The following is a 22,182-nucleotide window of genomic DNA, read 5'->3' as shown; positions in this document are numbered from 1 at the left end:
CTGAGCTCTACTATTATTGCCCTATTGACCCTATTTAGAAGCACAATCTTTCAACATGTGACCAGACTGACCTCACCCAAAGCATTTTTCCTTTCCTGCAAGGCACTCGCCTTGATGGTGCTTACAACACTTAGGACAAGTAGGGTAGGTTCTGGTGCCTGAACCACAACCTTGAGACTTAGAGCCTGTTGCCCTACCTTTCTAATCATTTCAGAACTTGGAGGATGGAACACTAACTGATGAAGGTGCTTGAGCAAAAGACTTATGCTAAAACTGCAAGCGATTTCCACCATCCGATATCTGTTGAGAACAGTCATAATGTCCTGTCCTAGCCTTCTTATTCTCCTTGGCCTGTTCCCTAAGCTTATCACTCTCAACCTGCTGAGCATGAGTCATGAGCCTAGAGATGTTCATATTTTGTAGAAAATTATCATTCTTACACTTTGTTTTCACTAAGTATAACACCCCATACAGAAACTTGTTCATTTGAGCCTTAGAATCGACAACCATGTGAGGAGCATACCTGGAGAGTTGGGTGAACTTGAGTCCATACTCTTGGACTGTCATAGAACCCTGCCTCAAATTCATAAACTCCTAAGACTTGTCCTCCCTCTACTCTCTTAGGAAGAACCTGTCCAGAAAGGTCTCACTAAAGCATTCCCAAGTGATAAGAGTTGCATATGTACCCCTGTTCTATTTCCACTGAGTATACCAGATATGAACTATATCCTTAAGCCTTGTATCACTCCAAAATCTTCTTGACCTCATCAATGAAGTTTTGGGGATCCTTACCAATCTGCGATCCTAAGAACTCAAGCAGATTCTTCCTAACAAAATCCCAAACTCTAGCTGCAGCTGACCCAACATTAGCATTTGTTGGAACTGGAACCTGCTAATTGTTCTGGTTGGTCACACTCTGAGCCAACAACTGGATAACATTTTGAAATTCAGCATTTGAAACTTCCTGATCTGGGACTGGAAGAGCTGCCTTTGCATTGCGTGCATTAGCATTCCTGGAGATAGCTCTACGAGGAGGCATTATCTAAAAGCGCAAAATGAAGGATTAGAACAAGAAGTTTGATCATACCTCACGCACGATAAGAGTAGCAAGAAAATGAAGTTTTCCTAAAACACTTTATAACCTCCTTCTCATTAGATGTGGTGCACTTCACACCCATGAAAAAGACTCTACTTAGTGCGACTTTTCAAATATCCTAGGACACTTAAACCTAATACTCTGATACAAAGTTTGTCACACCCCGAAGCTACCCCCATGATGCGGACACGGGACCTAGGATCACGAGTGACCCTAAGCTAACCCTGCTGGCATATCATACGCACACTAAAGTAAACTGAAGTAAAGAAATACTATGCAGAAGATAAATTATGAGGTAATCTGAAACGATGGGGAATACCCATATACTATCTGAATAAATGAAAAGTCATAGTTCAACAACAGCTGAAAGTCAAAATCTAACACTAAAGCTGAAACTAGCTATGTCTGAAATAAGCCTCTAAACTAACTAGAAGTACTGGGACATTCCCTAGTTAAATCTAGCAAAAACTGAAAACTAAAGACTAAAATGGAAAGATAACATGCCAACTGTCCTCGAAGAATGAGGATTCACCATTGATGCTGTTGAACTGAAGATCGGGATCCGATCTATGCATGATCTAACTGATGAGGACCTGAACCTACATCACGAGAAGATCTAGCGCAGAGTATGTGTCAGTACTTGAAAGATATTGAGCATGCAGGATAAAGTAAAGCTGAATAATAACATAAGTTAACAAGTAATAAAACAAGGATATAATCTGATCATAATAAGGATACTAGAATTACTAAATATGGCTAAACTTAATGCAATTACCAAGTTTATAGCATGCTGAGACTAAATACTGAACTATCCTGATAACATGGTCAATACAATAGAATCCGACTGAACTATAATGGAGCTACCAATAACTGACATAAAACTACATGAGCTAAATGTGGAGTCTGATGTATACGCCCCATCAAGAGGACCTAATATACCCTGCCAGAGGTATAGATGCATGCTTGCTTGATCACTAAAATGATGCCCACAGAGGGGACTTACAACTTACGAGGCACATAGTTCTGGGACTTGAGGGTGACTGACCCTAGTCCACTCGGTATTAAGCTTCTCCCAATTGATTAGGTAATTAACATTCTATGATTGAAATGCTGTAATACTGGATAGCTCAAAATACTGGCATGCAATTGAGAATGCAACATTAATATACTGATAATCGACATTCAAAAACTGAGGCATGCATGTATGTATCTGAAATATCTGACCTAGCATGTGTAATTCATGAACTAAAGGAACTACATATCTAGGGTTATTAATTCATGAGAGAATCTACACCAAAAGATACTGAATTCATGATAATCTGACTTGGATCATTCTAATAGCTAAACCCCAACAATTTCTAACATTCAAGTAACCCTAGGTCTAGATAATATTAAGTGAATCAAGATTCTGCCTGAAATCTAGGGACCTAATGGGCGAAAGGAACCCACTAGTGAAATCCCACATACCTAGTGACGAATTCCATGGAGAAATCTTTTTATTTTGGGGCTGAGGCTGATGAAAACCTGTTGCATTCTTGAACTAGGGTTCTTGACTTCTTTCTCTTCTTTGCGTTCTAGTTTTCTAAGTTTTGGTGAATCATCTGACATAGGTAAGTTCTAGTTTGTATAATAGGCTAAAACTGACCAAAACTATGTAGTTTAGGGGTTAAACGACGTAGTTTAGGGGTCTAACGCATAAGGGAAAGACCAAAAGACCCCTGACTTAAAAGTTGTCAGGCTCACTGACGGACGGGACAGACAGGCCGTGGATCGACCAGCAGTCTGTGCTGGTCAACCGTCGATTGGCGACTTGGACTGGAATTTGGGGGTTTGACTTACGACCCTGGACCACGGACTGTGGCCTGGCCTACGATCTGTTGGTCCCAGCGTGAGTCGACACTTAGCCAAAATTTTGGTACTTTTCTAGGGAGGGCTGCAGGTGACCATCCACGGACCATCAACACATACCTTGGGTCATCCTACGGTTCATAGGTGGTGCCCGTCGGTGGCACCTGTAGTTTCCAAAATCTGCAATCTAGTCTGTCTACGATACGGGGTGTTGCAAAAGCTATCTTTGATGCTAAATTTTTGGAGTTACTTTATCGGGCATTGCCTCTAGCACCTCAAATACAGTTTAAAAAGACATAGAGCTAATGATATCAAGAATAGATTCCACACAATTAGTGTCACAACTCTCAAATCTAATAATGGACATTCTTGCTAGAAAATTTCAAAGAAATGCTGGTGAAGTTAAAGAAATGCTATTCAGCTAACACATTTCTCAATTTGAGAAACAACAACTTATACATGCACTTAAATTACTCTCCGAGACTAAAAAACAATTGAGGATGTCAAAAAATCAAACATCATGGTTGACTTCTACGCTTCTACTATTAAGCTCAGTGGGTTTTTCAATCGATGCCAAATATCAAAATTCATGTTTGAGAAGAGCATACGGACAAGATCTTGATGGTCATCTTTGTAGTACATCATTATCAAGTGTGAGTTTGAAGCACCGTACAAGTTGCGCTTGTCAGAGCATGGTATATTGCAAGAGGGGAATGCATGATGATGAAGAAACTCTGGCTTCTACATGGTATAGAGAAATTGAAATGTGTGAATCCAGTTCCCTTGAAAAAATTTTGAGAAGAGGGAAGTTGTCATCATTTTTTCTTAAGCAAGGTTTGGAAATTGCTGAGCTGGAGTTTTATTGCCCCAAAGACATATAGACTTTTTAAGTGTTCGCTTGGGAAACTACATTTCAAGACTGAATGTATAAGTGATGCATCGGAGAACTCAATTTCTGCTTCTTAAAAAGTCATAATGGTGGATGAAGGTGTTGAAACGTGTTTATCTCAGAACTCTCAAATATGTTGTCATGGTAGAGAACATATGACTATAAGAAACAATGATAGAAATATTCTACGAATTGGATCAGTCTTAATGAGATACACCTCAGATATTATCGATAAATGGTTCCGTGCAAATACATCAGTTAGAGTCTGATTGTTTGAAAGAGAGAAGTACTTGCAGACGTTGGGATTTGTTTACCATAGACTTGAAGAATAGACCAAGTTGTTTTACTAGGGCAATAGGACTTCTAAAGAGATCAAGGACATTGAGTGCTTCTCATATGACTTTTCGACTACTCAACCACAAAGCAATATGGTATTGTTTACATCCCTACTCTATTCAAATAGGGGTAAATGTTGTGGTGACTCAAAAAATAAACAACTAACTCAATTTTAAAATTATTTTAAGAATAAACAAATTTCAAAAGAGTTGCCACCTACTTTTAGGAAAAACTAGGAAACCAATTTAAAAAAATACATACGAAACCAATAAAATTTATTAACTTAAACTAAATTTCCGTCTTTTACAATATGGAGGCCTCGAAAACCGACGGAGAGAATTTTCATTAGCCAATTTTAATCGCATTTTAAATAGAACTTACGGAGAATGTAAAAGACAAATGTCATTTCAAATATCACAAACAATAATAAAATAATAATAGTCGATGTAAATTTATTAGAAAATACTTAAAGTTAACAGAGAAATATAATATTAATAATAATAGTTTATAACAACATCTACTAACAACAACTAACCAAACAGAATACGCTAAAAACATAATTAGCCATAGTAATTAACCAAAAACTAAACTATAATAACAAATCATTAATTAACAATTAAGAAGAAAATCTATCCTAAAAATCTAACAATCACATAAACAACCAAAATCAGTCCCAAATCACCAAAATATAAAACATTTCAATAAAATTATCAAACAGTGAAAGATAAAATAAAAATTAATTTTAAATAAATGAATATTAACAAACTCAATGGAATAAACTATATTAAAATATAAGATCCCGATATATAATAACCACAACCCAACAACATTAAACAAACTAATGAATAAAATAATAATAATAATTAAAAAAAAGGCAATCATCATTCTAAATAAACAATAAGAAACAAATATAGTCAGGCAACCAAAATTTAACAAAAATTAATGGAGAGACCACAACAACACAAGAAAATCAATCGAGAAATTAAACAACAATGATAATAGAAGTAGAAAAATGGATAGGAGGAACGATATTAACCCGAGTGAGAAGAACGAAGGTCGTTTGTTTTTTCAATGGAGTTCTGGCGAGCTTTGAACCATGCTAAGTTTGATTTGCTGGTCAGAGATCTGGGTTCATGGGGGTTTTGATTTAGCTTGCCATAGCTTTGGCCTCGCCGGAGTTCATGGTTGTTGTACTTGTTGTCGCTCCAGCCGGTTCGTGGCTGAAGGTTTTACACACCGAAATACCTACACAATAAAAAAAATCGTAAAAAAAGTAGGACGTGAGGGGACTGGCGGCGACCCTTGCTGGTTTACTCTAGCTTTGGAACGGTGGTGGATGAGTTGCTGATGTTATTGTGGTATGGTCGTTTCTTGATTGGGGTTTTGTTCGCTGTTGTGGGTCTAGTGGTGGAGCTGTGTTTCTGGTAGTTTTGGGGGAAACGGGAAGAATGGAGGTTCGGTGGAGGTTTGGTGTTCATTGATGGTCTGATTTTGCCGGAGAAAACGACTGATTTAAGTGGGGTTTCTGGTTCGTGGTTTGGGACTGAGATCTGGTGGATTTTGGTGGTTGTTTTGGTGGAAGAGGAGTTTGGTTGGCTGGCTTTTTGGTAGTGGATTTATTGAGGAAAACGGAGAGGCAGTGGAGGAGTTTGGTGGTGATGTTGGCTGGAAAAAATTGGTCGTCTATTGTTGTTTGTTGCTGTTGGAAAGAGCTGCTGGCAGCAGCAGCGAAGAGGAGAAGTGTTGGGTCTGGTGATTGCCGGAAAAAGAAGAAAATTAACGGGGTTTTGGTGGTGGACTCGCCGGAATTCAGCTAAATCCGGTGAACTTGTCGCCGAAAATGATGAACAATAAAAAAATAAAAAAATCTGAAAAATACCGCTAAAATCTTTCCACCACCTCTTTTTTTTGACCTAATCAATAACTTAAATAGAAAAATAATTATGCAATGGGCTCAAATTGTGCGCTTGTGATTGTGGCCCAAAATCATCGGTCGATCTGTGTATGCAAATTTTATCTGTATTTGAATGAATTTTAGATTGTGTAAAATATCAAAATGAATATTAACAAATGTAACAAATAAAATGAATGTTAAAAAATATATAATGAACGTAACTAATGACATGTAAAAATGCAATTTTAAAATTAACTGATAAAATATCCTAAACTTTGATAAATAAAGATAGTTAACAATAAATTTATTTAAAATTATAAAAAAATATTTTGAACTATTAAATAAATAAACTTAAAAGTTACGAATTTTGAAAATGTTAGGCAAAAATTGGATGTCAACAGCTGTCCCTTTCATTGGATATGATTGATGAAAGAAATTGTGGACAATGAAAATTGACAAACCCGATTTTGGCCGAACACATGACCTTTATATAAAAGTGTGGTTGAAATGTGGTGGATGTCGATCCCGGACATCCCTCCAAAAGGTTTCACGCTGTGTTGCGTCCTTGTTGAAGTAGTCCACACTTGTGGCTCAACTGAGAATGCATCCTCTTGAATGTATTCGAAAAAACAAAGATGAAACTCATTAGTAGAGACAAAAATTATAGGAAAAAAGGTAGCATCTCTTACGATAAGACAAATGAAGATGATCAATTGGTAGGATAAAAATGCATGTCCATTGGTAAGACGAATGAAGATGATAATCCATTGCTAGAATTTTGAATGTATGTCCATCGGTGGGACGAATGAAGAAAGATGATTCATCGGTAGGATTTTGAATTTATGTCCATCAGTAGGACGAATGAGAAAATATGATCCATCGGTAGGATTTTGAAAGTATGTCAATTGGTAGGACGAATAAAAATTCTTTCAACGCAAGTCTCCTCCGACTTGAACGTGAAATAGATAGGGTGCACATACTTCACCTCCAAATAGATACAACTTAAATGCAAATATCTTTCAACGCAAGTTTCCTTCGACTTGAACGTTGAATAGATAGGGTGCACATCCTTTACCTCCGAATAGATGCGACTTAAATGCAAATATCTTTCATTGCAAGTTCCATCGGCTTGAACGTTGAATAGATATGGTGCACATCCTTCACCTCCAAATAGATGTGACTTAAATACAAATATCTTTCAACGCAAGTTTCCACCGACTTGAACGTTGATAGATAAGGTGCACATCCTTCACCTCTGAATTGATACGACTTAAATGCAAATATCTTTCAATGCAAGTTTCAACCGACTTGAACGTTGAATAGATATGGTACACATCCTTTACCATCGAATACATGTGACTTAAATGGAAATATCTTTCTTTCAACGCAGGTTTCCACAGACTTGAACGTTGAATAGAAATGGTGCGCATCCTTCACCTCAGAATAGATGCAACTTAAATGCAAATATCTTTCAATGCAAGTTTCCACCGACTTGAACGTTGAATAGATATGGTGCGCATCCTTCACCCCCGAATAGATGCGCCTTAAATGCAAATATCTTTCAATGCAATTTTCCACCGACTTGAACATTGAATAGATATGATGTGCATCATTCACCTCCGAATAGATATAACTTAAATGCAAAAATCTTTCAACGCAAGTTTCCACTGACTTGAATGTCGAATAGATATGATGCTCATCTTTCACCTCCGAATAGATGCGACTTAAATGCAAATATCTTTCAACGCAAGTTTCCACCGACTTGAACGTTGAATAGATATGGTGTGCATCCTTCATCTCCGAATAAATCCAACTTAAATGCAAATATCTTTCAACGCAGGTTTCCACCGACTTGAACGTTGAATAGATATGGTGTGCATCATTCATCTCCAAATAAATCCAACTTAAATGCAAATATCTTTCAACGCAAGTTTCCACCGACTTGAACGTTGAATAGATATGGTGCGCATCCTTCACCTCCGAATATATGCGACTTAAATAGAAATATCTTTCAATGCAAGTTTCCACCGACTTGAACGTTAAATAGATATGGTGTGCATCCTTCACCTCCGAATAAATGTGACTTAAATACAAATATCTTTCAACGCAAGTTTTCATTGACTTGAATGTTGAATAGATATGGTGTGCATCCTTCACCTCCGTATCGATGTGACTTAAATGCAAATATCTTTCAATGCAAGTTTCCATCGACTTGAACGTTGAATAGATATGGTGCGCATCATTCACCTCCAAATAGATGCGACTTAAATGTAAATATCTTTCAATGCAAGTTTCCACCGACTTGAACGTTGATAGATAAGGTGCACATCCTTCACCTCCGAATAGATGCGACTTAAATGCAAATATCGTTCAACGCAAGTTTTCACCGACTTGAACGTTGATAGATAAGGTGCACATCCTTCACCTCCGAATAGATGTGACTTAAATGCAAAGTCCTTCTCGGCGAACGAAAATGCAAATGATGGATGACTCGATAATTGTCCACTATAACGAGGTGGATGGCTCGATGATTGTCCACTGTAATGATGTGGATGACTCGATGATAATGCTGAAGATTTGGAGTTGACTTTGAACTTCAAGCGAGGATGGATCATTTGAAGTTGACTATCAAGCTTCTGACAGTACTCGTTGTAATTTTTGAGGTCTTCCTAAAAAATTCTGTCCCAGCTAGAACTTTTTGCAAATCTCAAAATGATCTCTAATCTTGACTTGCTGGAGATAGCACCTTTATTTTGAATTTTTGAGATATTTTCAAAAATTCTGTCCTAGTTTTTATTATAAGGAGAAAAGAAAATCACACTGGGTATATAACCGAGCCGTCGTGGTGCCTACATATCCTATTGAGCCAAGAATCAGGTCAAATGTAGTTTCAATCTTGTAGATGATAAATACTGCAAAGAATCTAAGACAAGATCATCAGTAGAAAATGTACACTATGAACATGATGAATTAGGAAAATGATATTCTTTGTCATATTCAAAGCCTAATGACAAAAGATATGTCACATTATTGAGACAGACAACCCAATGAAGTAAAATAAGCGTCTGACAAGATTAACCTAATGATACTTTTTAGTTTTTACAATGAACAACCCAAAAAGGAAAGGCAAAAACTTTTTTTTTAATGGAAAAAATTTTAAAAAAATGTTTTGGAAAATATTAAAGAGTGGGTGCTTGCCTTTTTTTCTTTATTTTTTTTAATAAATAATATAAAGAGACAGTCAAATCTTGACTACAATTTGTACCAGGAGTTAGGATCGCATGTAACTCATTTTTCTTTTCTTTTTTCTAACTAAGATTGAATTTAAGGTAACTCCTACAACTTCAAGTGGTACCTCAAACATACTTAAGTATCAACAAGATTTGTTCACCTTGCTTCAAACTTTTTTGAACTATACCAATCCTCATGTCTCAATTGCCCTCACAACAAGAAAAATCTTATTTCACACATATTTGAAGCATATTATTTGAGGAATTTTTTTTTGAAGTGCAATCAAACTCACAAGAATGTTCAATGCATGCAACTGTGATATCATATGTTTGGCCCTTATGTAAATCTCCACTAATGTGAGAATATTTGGAATGAGGTCATGTAGGACTTGTTATTGGCTCGTAATGTAGGCATAGGGATGGGTAGGATATTTATTTGGAATAAAAGTGACTTAATTCCTCCTTGAGCGTCACACTGAATTTGTGCTTTTGATGATTGATACACCTTTGGCGTTTGATCCTCTTCGTTGTCCCCCCCTTCCTCCCCCCCCCCCTCTTATTTTTGATTGACTTCTTTTGAATCCTTATTTCTTAGAGATTTTCCTTTTTTCACCTCCTTTATTATGAAACTTTCTCCTCTTTTGTTAGAGTTGTTTTTTTCTCGTCGTCTTTCATTGACCTTGTAGGGGTGTTTTTGTCTTTCTTGAATTCTTTTTCCCTTCCTTTTTTTTCTCTAGAAGTCGTTTTTTTGCTTCCTTGACTTTGAGAGACTTTGTATCTTTTGTCTTTGGCAACTTCAAACATGGATCTTCTCTTATAATTTGAACACTCTTGGTGCACTCAAGAAGGTTGGGCCAAGAGAGGGATAGTGCATGTAAACACTCAAAAGGGGTAGTGGCTAAGATAGGATTGTCCAAAGAAAGGCTTCAGACTCAAAGTTGGGAAAACTAGGGATTAATGTCATTTGGTAGGTTTTGAAAGGCACAATCTGGTCAAAGAAGGCCTATAATCCTTTCCCAAACCAAACATAACTCACGATTTCGCCTCGATAAACATTCAAGCCAAATTCTAGATCAACAGTGCGATGCAATTGAATTTTGATCTAAAAGCTCACCACACAATGCACATGAAATCATGAAGTTGGTTTTACTCTTATCTTGAATGCATGCAGGAGAATTTTCAAGCATCACAAAAGTATAAATGAGAGGTACCAAAAAAATCTATGGTTTACCACAAAGTCAGTCCTCTTCATCATATCGAATATTTTTACATGTTCCTAACTGCATTGGTCTCATTTGAGCTGAAGACATGACTCTTTTAATATGTAAAAATTGTTTTTTTTTAAAGAATGAATAAATACAGAACCCAAGAAGGGTTGCCTACGTATCTCATCAAGATAAGAATCAGGTGTGCGTAGTTCATGCAATTATGTTTTTGAAAATATGCACAAACTATTTGAATATATTTTTTTATATATTTTTGAATTTTAAAGAATGAATACCGAACCCAAGAAGGACTGCCTACGTATCTCACCTAGATGAGAATCAGGTGTGCATAGTTCATGCAGCTATGCCTTTGAAAATATGCACAAACTATTTTACTTTTTTTTTCTGAAATTTGAAAGAGTAAACACGGAACCCAAGAAGGGCTGCGTACGTATCCCACCGAGATGAGAATCAGGTTCGCGTAATTCGTGCAACTATGACTTTGAAAATATGTACAAACTATTTTACTTTTTTTAAAAAAATTTGAAAGAGTAAACACCGAACCCAAGAAGGGCTACCTACGTATCCCACCGAGATGAGAATAAGGTTCTCGTAGTTCGTGCAGATATGACCTAAAATAATTTTTAAATTAAGACAAACTCGGAGCGATTCATTGTATCCTATTAACTGTCGATCTTTGTATTATCTATTGAATGTGGTCTCTCATTTTTCTTACAATAACCACTTGTTGTTGTATTTTTTTTTAATTTCCCTTGGAACTGTGTCTTCTCCCAATTATCCATGAGAACCAAACATCATCATGACCATCCTCGGCTGTCGTTGGGGATAATTTTCTTGCAAAAATATGAGAAATGTGTGAAAGCAGGGCCAACATGCAAAAATAATAAAAAATAAATGAGTGCGACCTCATAGTCAAAGACTCCCCTGATTTATCTTTTTGACTTGAGATTAATGTCTTGTTAAATACAAAGACTCGAATTTCGCGAGTCCTCTTGTCCCTTGCAACTTCGGACGAACGATTACTTCCAGATTAGTGACATAAATCAAACTCTCGCTTAAAAGAAGAAAAACTCAAAAGGTAAAACTGTTAGTTCGTATTCATAATGGATAATGCAAAATATCACAAGAAGAATGAATTATGCACATAATCACAATTTTAATTAAAGACAAACTTAATTATATCACATAACATACAAATAATTGTTGCGCGTCTTATACAAATTTGTGACCCTTTTGTGCCAAGGGTAGACCTACCGATCTAAAAGATGTGTTACGCCTTTTGACAATATTGTCTCAAAATCCAAATTTATATAAACTTTATGAATAAAACTGAATGGGGATACATAATCGGGAAAAAAGGATACAAATAATCAATCTCACGCAGGGTTACTATCCTACGCTATGCCTCCATGAGATGCAATGGTAATTTGATCCTTCTTTAACTCGAACAAACTATTAAACTCCCAACCCCAAGAAACAATGTTTTGCCAAATGACATATACATCCTTCAAATTTAACACATAAGCATGATTGTCGTTTATTGACCAATGAGCCAAATAGACATAAGGTGGGCCTCTAATGGGCCCAGCACACCTTGGGCGTTAGGTCAACTTAGTTCAAAATGCGCTAAATTCGAGATTTGGTTTTGCTCTACGCTAGTTGACTAAGAGTGGCTTTTGAAAGTTCGAGAACCCAAGCATACGACTTAGACTGGAACTCACGACAACCACTGGACGCATGACAAACCAATAAATTACAGATCATTTCAGAAAAGTATCAAATATAAAAAGCCCGATTGCGATTATGCAGAAACCGTTCTTGATATATTATACATACAATGAAAAATGTCATTAATGCAATGTCAGTTTTCATACAATTAAACAAATAATGAATAAATAACAAGTACAATATGTAAATAATCAACAAAATATACAAGATATAATGAATAGCACAATAAAAGAATAACTCCTCAATTTAAAAAAATGAACCCATAATGATTAGAACTTATATATCCCCAGCGGAATTGTCATTCTGTTTACATTCTTACTCTATTCAAAATAGGAAGAAACATCGTGGTGACTCAAAATATAAACGATTAACTCAATTTTAAAAGAATTTTAAGAATAAACAAATCTTAAAGGAGTCGCCACCTAATTTTAGGAAAAACTAGGAAACCAATTAAAAAAAATATCTACGAAACCAATAGATTCTAGGTAAGGAGTTCAAGTTATTACGAAGAGAAGGTGTTAGACATCTTTCAAAATCCACAAATGTGGGTCCCGACTAAATTCATAATTTTCAAATTGAGGAGGAGATAAAACAATATACAAGTATAACAAACATGCAATATACACAAATAAAAAAGTAAAACAATAATATAATAAATGACCTAAGTTTGCCAAACGTCAATAATATACACAATAATAAATAAAAAATATAATTCGAACTATATTCGGTTAGCTTCAATGGAAAGCAAATTTGGGGTACCTGTAAAGACACTTAATAAAAGTATTAGTACTAAATAAATATGAATTAAATAATAACTTGAAAATAAAATTCCGTCTTATTAACATGGAAGACCTTGAAAATCGACTGTAATTTCTTCATCGGCCAATTTTAACATATAAAGAATATAAACATAAACTAAATTTTCGTCTTTTACAATGGGGAGGTCTCGAAAACTGACGGAGAGATTTTTTCATTTGCCATTTAACAAATAAAATATATGAGCTTAAACTAAATTTATGTCTTTTACAATATGGAGGCCTCGAAAACCGAAGGAGAGATTTTTTCATTGGCTAATTTTAATTCGCAATTTAAATAGAACTTACGGAGAATTTAAAAGACAAATGTCATTTGAAATATCACAAATAATAATAAAATAATAATAGTCGATGTAAATTTATTAGAAAATACTTAAAGTTAACAGAGAAATATAATATTAATAAAAATAGTTTATAACAACACCTACTAACAACAACAAACCAAACAGAATACGCTAAAAACATAATTAGCCATAGTAATTAACCAAAAACCAAACTATAATAACAAATCATTAATTAACAATTAAGAAGAAAATTTATCCTAAAAGTCTAACAATCACATAAACAACCAAAATCAGTCCCAAATCACCAAAATCCAAAATATTTCAATAAAATTATCAAACAGTGAAAAATAAAATAAAAATTAATTTTAAATAATTGAATATTAACAAACTCAATAGAATAAACTATATTAAAATATAAGATCCCGATATATAATAACCACAACCCAACAACATTAAACAAACTAATGAATAAAATAATAAAAAAAGGGCAATCATCGTCCTAAATAAACAATAAGAAACAAATGCAGTTAGGCTACCAAAATTTAACAAAAATTAATGGAGAAATCACAGCAGCACAAGAAAATCAATCGAGATATTAAACAACAATGATAATAGAAGTAGAAAAATGGAGAGGAGGAACGATATTCACCTGAGTGAGAAGAACAAAGGTTGTTTGTTTGTTCAATCGAGTTCTGGCGGGCTTTGACCATGCTAAGTTTGATTTGCTGGTCAGAGATCTGGGTTCATGGGGGTTTTGATTTAGCTTGCCATAACTTTGCCGTCGCCGGAGTTCATGGTTGTTGTACTTGTTGTCTCTCCAACCGGTTTGTGGCTGAAGTTTTTACACACTGAAATACCTGCATAATAAAGAAAAAATCATAAAAAGGGGGGGAGGGAAAGGGACTGGCGGCGACCCTTGCTGGTTTACTCCAGTTTTGGAGCGGTGGTGGTAGAGTTGCTGATGTTATTGTGGTCTGGTCGTTTCTTGATTGTTGGTTTGTTCGATGTTGTGGGTCTGGGGGTGGAGCTGTGTTTCTGGTTGTTTTGGGGGAAGCGGGAAGAATGGAGGTCCGGTGGAGGTTTGGTGTTCGTTGATGGTTTGGTTTTGCCGGAGGAAACGACTGATTTAAGTGGGGTTTCTGGTTTCTGGTTTGGGGTTGAGATCTGGTGGCTTTTGGTGGTTGTTTTGGTGGAAGAGGAGTTTGGCTGGCTAGCTGTTTGGTAGTGGATTTATTGAGGAAAACGGAGAGGCAGTGGTGGAGTTTGGTGGTGATGTTGGCCGAAAAATGGGTCGTTTGTTGTTGTTTGTTGCTGTTGGAGAGAGTTGCTGGCAGCAGCGAAGAGGAGAAGTGTTGGGTCTGGTGACTGTCGGAAAAAGAAGAAAATTAACGGGGTTTTGGTGGTGGTTTCGTCGGAAGTCGGCAGAACTCCGGTGAACCTATCGCCGAAAAATAATGAACAATAAAAAAATAATTTTGTTTTGAAAAATACCCCTAAAATCTTTTCACCACCTCTATTTTTTGACCTAATCAATAACTTAAATAGGAAAATAATTATGCAATGGGCTCAAATTGTGGGCTTCTATTTGTGGCCCTAAATCATCGATCGATCTGTGTACACAAATTTTATCCGTATTTGAATGAATTTTTAGACTGTGCAAAATATTAAAATGAATATTAACAAATGTAACAAATAAAATGAATATTAAAAAAATTATAATGAACGTAACTAATGACATGTTAAAATGCAATTTTAAAATTAATTGATAAAATATCCTAAATTTAGATGAATAAGGATAGTTATTGATAAATTTATTTAAATTTATAAAAAAATTATTTTGAACTATTGAATAAATAAAACTGAAAAGTTACGACTTATGTAAATGTTAGGTCAAAATTGAGTGTCAACAGGTATTATTAATTCACAGTAAGACACCTTGTCAAAGCCACAATCCTTGCAACAATTCAAATAATCACTCTTTGGGAGTCTAGATCTTTCGAATGAGTCAAGGTTGCATCATACAATGTTCTTTCTTTCTTCAATTTCCCAACAAATTAACAACTAACTTAAAAACAGACAACTAAGTAACTCTGCCCACCAAAACTGAGACAAAGTAGGTGGAGAGATACACCTTGATTAGTTGGACAGTAGTAGATGTTGATTTTGTACAACATACTACTCTATGTTTCTTCAAAAAATATGTTCCAAAAAAATGAACTTTTTGTTTTAGGTAATTACATGTACAAGCCTAAGAAGAAGCAAACCAACATCAACTAATATCCATGTCAGAGTTGAATATTTTAGGCGAAGGTTCAAACTGATCGTTATTGGAGATAAAATGTATGACTCCCTAAAGAAAAATAAAGACAGTTATTAATCATTTAAGGCCCATGGATATCATGCAAAATCTGAGAAACAAATAAATGATATAGAAGTAGGAAAAAGAAAGACGAAAGTACATACTCAGATCCAACTGATCGATACATATACAACTTTATTTCCTCATCATTCCACCATCCCAGGAAACCACACAATCTGTTATGCAGGAACTTTCCATGTAATGGGGTTCTGTTAACTTGTAGACTTGAAATTTACCAATCAAACGCTGATATGATGTCTCCCGAAGGACATCATCTTAAGCAGTTCTGAACTGCAAATGTTAGTATAATGTAAATCAGAGAAAGAAAGGCTTTAACCTCATACCCTCATGGCACATAACCAAATATTTCCCTTGATGGAAATTCCAAGCTTAGCTTCTAATATGTCAAGAGCATTGGCAGATGCACGGGATTTTCATGTTACATGAAGCATAAGATCTTTTCAAAGATATATTGAAACCATGATAAGGCAAGAAAATCACACGCATCAATTACATCCATGCTACCAAGGAAGTTCTTTGACCCAATCTTTATCGGATGTTATATAGGTGAGTGAACCTATGAAGTACATAAACATGACCATAAAGTAAATAGGTAGAAACTTACAATTCATTAATGTTGGCGAGCATTTACATGAAAGCCTAATCCAATCTTTAACTGTGTTTTGATGGAGAAGGAACACTATTAACTTAAAAAAATCTAGGCATAAAGAGAAACCAAACAACAATGTAGAAGAAGGTTTGATTTACTAAGACAGTACCTTTGGCTTAGCCAATGTAACAAGGCATACATGTTCATTTTTTTAGCCGAAGTTGGAAGTTTGATGGGACACAACAAGCAACGTTTGGATGTGTCACAGATAGAGAAGTGAAAAGTTGCATCAGTTGGGCAAGACTGCCAACGTTTGATTGTTTTAACATTGGAGCTTATCCACAATGTGAGATATTGAAGTAAGAACTCTTCGAGTAGGAGTTTGTAACTATTCACCTAAAAGTTTATAGCACGAGGTGTGTTTTGTTTAGCTTTGTTTAAGTTGGAGGTATTACAGTAATTTAACATTCATATTTTGGTGTTAATGTTTTAAGGTAGTATAGAATAGGTAGATAAATAGATATAGATAGATGTCTTATTGGCTTTCATGCAACTTGTTATTTAAAGAAACCTTGACTCTTTCTATTTATATTATGAAGGTTGTGTGTTGTTCATCGGCCTTGACTTGTTGTAGGTGGTATTACTTGGCTAGTTTGTTTTAGTTTGTTTGCTCAAGTGTAAAGAGAAAGAGAAGAACTGGAAGCAGATGAATTTATGTTTATTGATTACTGTTGGCCTTTTATATAGCCAGTGTATTACATACAAGGGTGAGAATAGATAATAACTTAGAGAAACCTACATAATTAAACTTCTAAAGATAAAAAGGCTGATAAGCAAAATAAAAAGAGTCTTATAAGTAAGAAGAGTCCTATAGCTAACAAGAGTCTTAGATGCTAGCCGTTATTATGCCCCCGCAAGTTGGCGTCGAGGTTTACTACGCCCAACTTGGAGAAATGGTTACCAAAAAGTGCTTGCGGAAGAGGCTTTGTAAGAAGATCTACAACTTGATCAGCAACATGTAAATGGGCAACTTCAAGTTGTTTGCGCTCAACCTGCTCACGGACAAAATGGAAGTCGATGGCCACATGCTTCATGCGGTTATGGAAAATAGGATTCACACAAGTATAAGCGGTGCTAATATTGTCACGGAGAACTCTTGGAACAACAGTAAGAGGAAACTAAAGTTCTTGAAGAAGATGGGTGAGCCAGTTAGTTTTAGAAACAGTAACAGCAACTGCCCGATATTCTCTCTGTAGAAGAACGAGAAACTGAACGCTGCTTCTTTGAAGACCATGAAAGAGGAAAACTACCAAGATAGATAACATAACCAGTGGTCCATGTGCGATCATGAGGATCCCCTGCCCAGTCTGAGTCAGAGTACGCGAGCAACCTACGATCAGTTTCATTGGCAATGAGCACACCAAAAAAGGTAGTTGAACGGAGATAGCGAAGAAGTCGTTTAAGAGCAACCCAATGAGACAAAAATGGTTGATGCATAGCTTGGGACAACTTGCTAACAGTAAAAGCTATGTACGGACACGTGAATGAAAGGTAATGAAGCTTACCAATAATGCACCGTTATAAGGAACCATCGACTAGATGATCATCAGGCAATGGATCAAAAACTATAGTAGATGTCATAGGTGTGGAAACACCTTTGAATTTATCCATAGCTACCTCATGTAGGAGATCCATAGTGTACCACTCTTGAGAGAGCAGAAGAAAGACAGAAGAACGAATCACCTCAATACCAAGAAAGTAATGAAGAGTTCCTAAGTCCTTCAATAAAAAAATGTTGAGAAAGAGCCTCAATGATAGAATGAACACCTCATTGGTGATTACCGGTCACTAAGATATCATCAACATAAACTAAAATATACACAGTGAGCCCATCATTATGCATAATGAAGAGTAAGGAATCAGAATGCGACTTAACAAACCCAAAGTAAGGAGATAATTTTTCAGTTCGGTGTACCAAGCACGATGAGCTTGTTTGAGGCCATAAATTTCCTTCTGAAGACGACATACATGGGTAGGATTCCTAGAGTTTTCAAATCTGTGGCTGTCGCATGTAAACATCTTCCGTTAGACGACCCTGCAAGAAGGCACTATTAACATCCTGCTGATGGACATGCCAGTCAAGTTGAGTGATGATAGTTATGACGAGACAGACAGTAGCAGGTTTGACTACTGAACTGAAAGTGGAATGATAATCAAGTCCGGGGCACTGTGTAAATCCCTTGGCAACCAAACAAGTATTTTACCTATCAACAGAACCGTCAGGTTTATGTTTAACTCGGAATAACCACTTACAATCCACCACGTTTTTCGAAGAGTCACATGGAACCAAATCCTAAGTATGGTTGCGAACAAGAGCATCAAATTCGGCTTGCATTGCTAAATTCCATTGGGGAATTAGCTGGGCTTGCTTATGAGTTATGGGGATTTTTGGAGAAAATGTAGTGGTTGTAAGAAACTGACGAGGTTTAAGGCTGAGACTAGACGTCGGTCGGGCCCCTCTGGATTTGGAGTGTTACATAATAAGTTACAATAAGTTACAAGATCCTACAAATAGACTCTTAAGTATTATTTTATTAAAAGTTCATACCAATTCTATGTTGATTTCATCAAGTTGGGTCAATCGTGAATTCGAGTAGGGAAGGACATGGCTTCACAATATAAATTGGTCAAAGTAATTTGTAGAGCACGAAAGCATATTTTAGCCTTGAAGATAGCAATTAAGAATAAACTGTTTGAAAATAATATTTTCCATGAAGTGTTAATACTAACTCGTAAAAGTAATAACAACGATGTACATATCACTTTGTACTAACATATTTTCCTCAGATTTCATATATTTATAATAGACATTCTAATGTCATTTATAATATCTCAATAATTCTTTAATTAGCATGGAATACACGTGCAATGCATGTGACCCAAAACTAGAAATAAAGATATTCCCGTGAGGTCTCATATAAAGTCAAATTTGTATCATCTCTTGTGATTGACCATGATAATCTTAATTGAGCAACTACATTTAGAATTTTCTTAATGCATCAAAACCATGTGATACTATTTCATTACTTTTTCTAACTTTAATTTATACTTGATATATTAATGGAAAGAGATTTTTTAAATAAAAACTTATAGCTAGAGAGGAATCTGTTTATGTGTGTATACAATAGTTAGAGTAATATTAAAGATTTTCGATCGATACGGTCCAAAAATTCCTATAAAAGAATAACACTAAAGTAAACTTACTACATGATTAAAACATACTCCCTACTAGCTGATATTAATTTATTTAACCACTTCTTTCTTAGAAAATAAATGGCTCATGTTCTTTGCCTCGCAACAATAAATAAATAAAGCTTTGACACATATAAGTTAACCACTTCTTTCTTAGAAAATAAATTGCTCATGTTCTTTGCCTCGCAACAATAAATAAATAAAGCTTTGACAAATATAAGTTAAATTAAATAAACAAAGCGTCGGTAAATATTGCTTGAAATAGAACAGTTTGTGATCAATAGATTAACAAATAAAATAAGAGAGAATAATTTGATAGAAAAAAATGGACAAAGACATAAGCAAATACTAAGTAAGTAATCTAGGAGAGACCAAACTTTCTGTAAAAGCAAATCCATTCTGAAGGATACCATGAGGCAACAATGTAAAGGGACCTCTCTCTATTCTATATGCGTTTTCCCCAGATTCACAATGTAAGCACCATAATAACACTTCACCATTTGCAAATCTATATTTTGGTATAACTATACATATATCAGGACCTGCTATATAAAATATTCTATGCCAAGATTCCTCAAGACCATAATCATTCATCACCCATAACATAAAAGTGTGGTTCCCCTAAATATACCCATTAGTATAAGCACACAACATTCCATCCAATATTGAAATGCCAATATTAATGCTGCTCAAGCTTATTTGCTCTGGTAATGATATTTTTCTATACACTTCATGAGAAATATCAAATGAAACCACAAAATAATTTTTTGAATTACCAACCCAATGAAATGAACTATGTTTAAACGCCAATGAATGCATACCATGCACCATATAGTATATGTCATGAGGATGTTCAACAATTTTTCTCCAAGAACCACTTTTCAGTGCGAGAACTTCACTAGGTACTCTGCTATGATCACTTACACCATTGGGAATTTTAAGTATTTTATAATCATTACTGGTCGAGTCAAAACACATTCCCAAACATGAAAATTCCTCCATTGGAAATTCTGGAGTGGAAAGTACAATTGATTCTCTAGTTGAGGGATTTCATAGCAAAAGTATTTGGCGTTCAACACTATTTTCATAAACCTTGATAATAACCAATCCGTCACAACAACAGTAGACTATGCAATGTCGTGGTTCAATATTTAAAGGGCAATTCAGTTCCCATGTATCCCCTACTAATTGCACCGATGATACCGAACAACAATAAATGGAAAATATAGACTTCTTAGGGCGCAATTTGCAGAACAAAAATTTTTGGAAAGTTTTGTCCTTCTTAGCATGAGTGAGATTCTTCATCTTAAAATATGGCTCATTGATCAGTGTACCCCAAAATTTTGAAACACATTTGAATCTAAGAAGAGACCGCACAAGCAGCCTACTGAGGATTCCCACAAGTATATTCTCTTCAGAGTAAACATTCATGGCCTAGATATACAAGAAAATTCTATCACAAACCTTTCTTTTTAAGTATTGAAATACTATATAATTATTACCAAAAGTTTTATAAAGATAAACGAGAAAGCTTGTTAATTTATATTAACTTCTATTACCAAAATAAAATAGAGTATTAAAAAATGAGAAAATTTTAACAAGAGAAAAAATACAAGTCCTTTGTCAGTTGAAACATGAGAGAGAAACTAATAAGACAAGCACTTTAAGAATTTCTAACTATTCAATGTTTCAGTGAAGATATAAAAATGGTATAAGGATCATATATTTTTCACCTATCCTTTTTTTCTAGCGTGACATTAACATTTTTGTGGTTGAAACAATTAATGCTCAGAAGCAATGCAGTCTTGTTCTACTAAAGTTTACCAGTAGGTGTGTGTTTGGTATAAAAAAGATTAAATCTTAAGCTTGTATATTTATTTTATCCACATTGTTTCACAATTATCATAGGTAGAAGGATTTGGTCCTTGCAAAATAAATGATGATGATATTCTCCTTCACGAAATGATAGAACCTAAATAAGGAAAAACATATTTTATCCATAGAAAAAGAGAACACATAGATAATTAGTCAAACCAACAACAAATTGAATGTCTAAACTCAATTGGTAACACGTGAACTCACTTGTTCCCAATCAACAATATTCATCATTTTTTCTTGTTTTGATGGTTCCACAACTCTTGATCCTGAATTTACAAAATTGGATGAAATTGGCTTAAGTTGTCAAAAATAGCACACACATACACAAAATAGAAAAAAAAAATACCTTTGAGAACTTGATAGAAAAGTATTGTCTTGTTGTTCAGATGTTTATCAACCATCTTTGAAGATTTAAGTTGAATGCTTAATTTTTTGCCTTATTTATAAATTGGTTATAGTTATTTATGGAAGAAACATAAATACACTACCAATAGAAGAAATTTTTATAATTTACCCTAATAGATACTATCCTAAAAAAATAAGACTATAGATTGCTTTCCATAAAATCATTATTCAATATCTAAATTTGTATTATTTAATAAAATATATTTAACGATTATTAGATGCAAATTAATCTTCTAGTCTTAACGTGGTTATTTACTACCGAGTGTTAATTTTATCAAAATATTGGATTTTCATGTTCCATTTAGCAAGAACACATGGCATACACTGTCAGA

At 35.0% G+C, this 22,182-nt stretch overlaps 1 pseudogene; it reads left to right on the top strand.

Annotated features, from left to right (window-relative positions):
• The first annotated feature begins 1,386 nt into the window (after positions 1 to 1,386).
• LOC125845721 (protein STICHEL-like 2) lies at positions 1,387 to 15,337 on the top strand (annotated as a pseudogene).
• The last annotated feature ends 6,845 nt before the right edge of the window (positions 15,338 to 22,182 follow it).

This window comes from Solanum stenotomum, chromosome 11, assembly GCF_019186545.1.
Source record: "Solanum stenotomum isolate F172 chromosome 11, ASM1918654v1, whole genome shotgun sequence".
In the NCBI taxonomy this organism is placed as follows: domain Eukaryota; kingdom Viridiplantae; phylum Streptophyta; class Magnoliopsida; order Solanales; family Solanaceae; genus Solanum; species Solanum stenotomum.
Note: the sequence above shows the minus strand (reverse complement) of the source record. Positions and strands in the feature narration are given on the sequence as shown.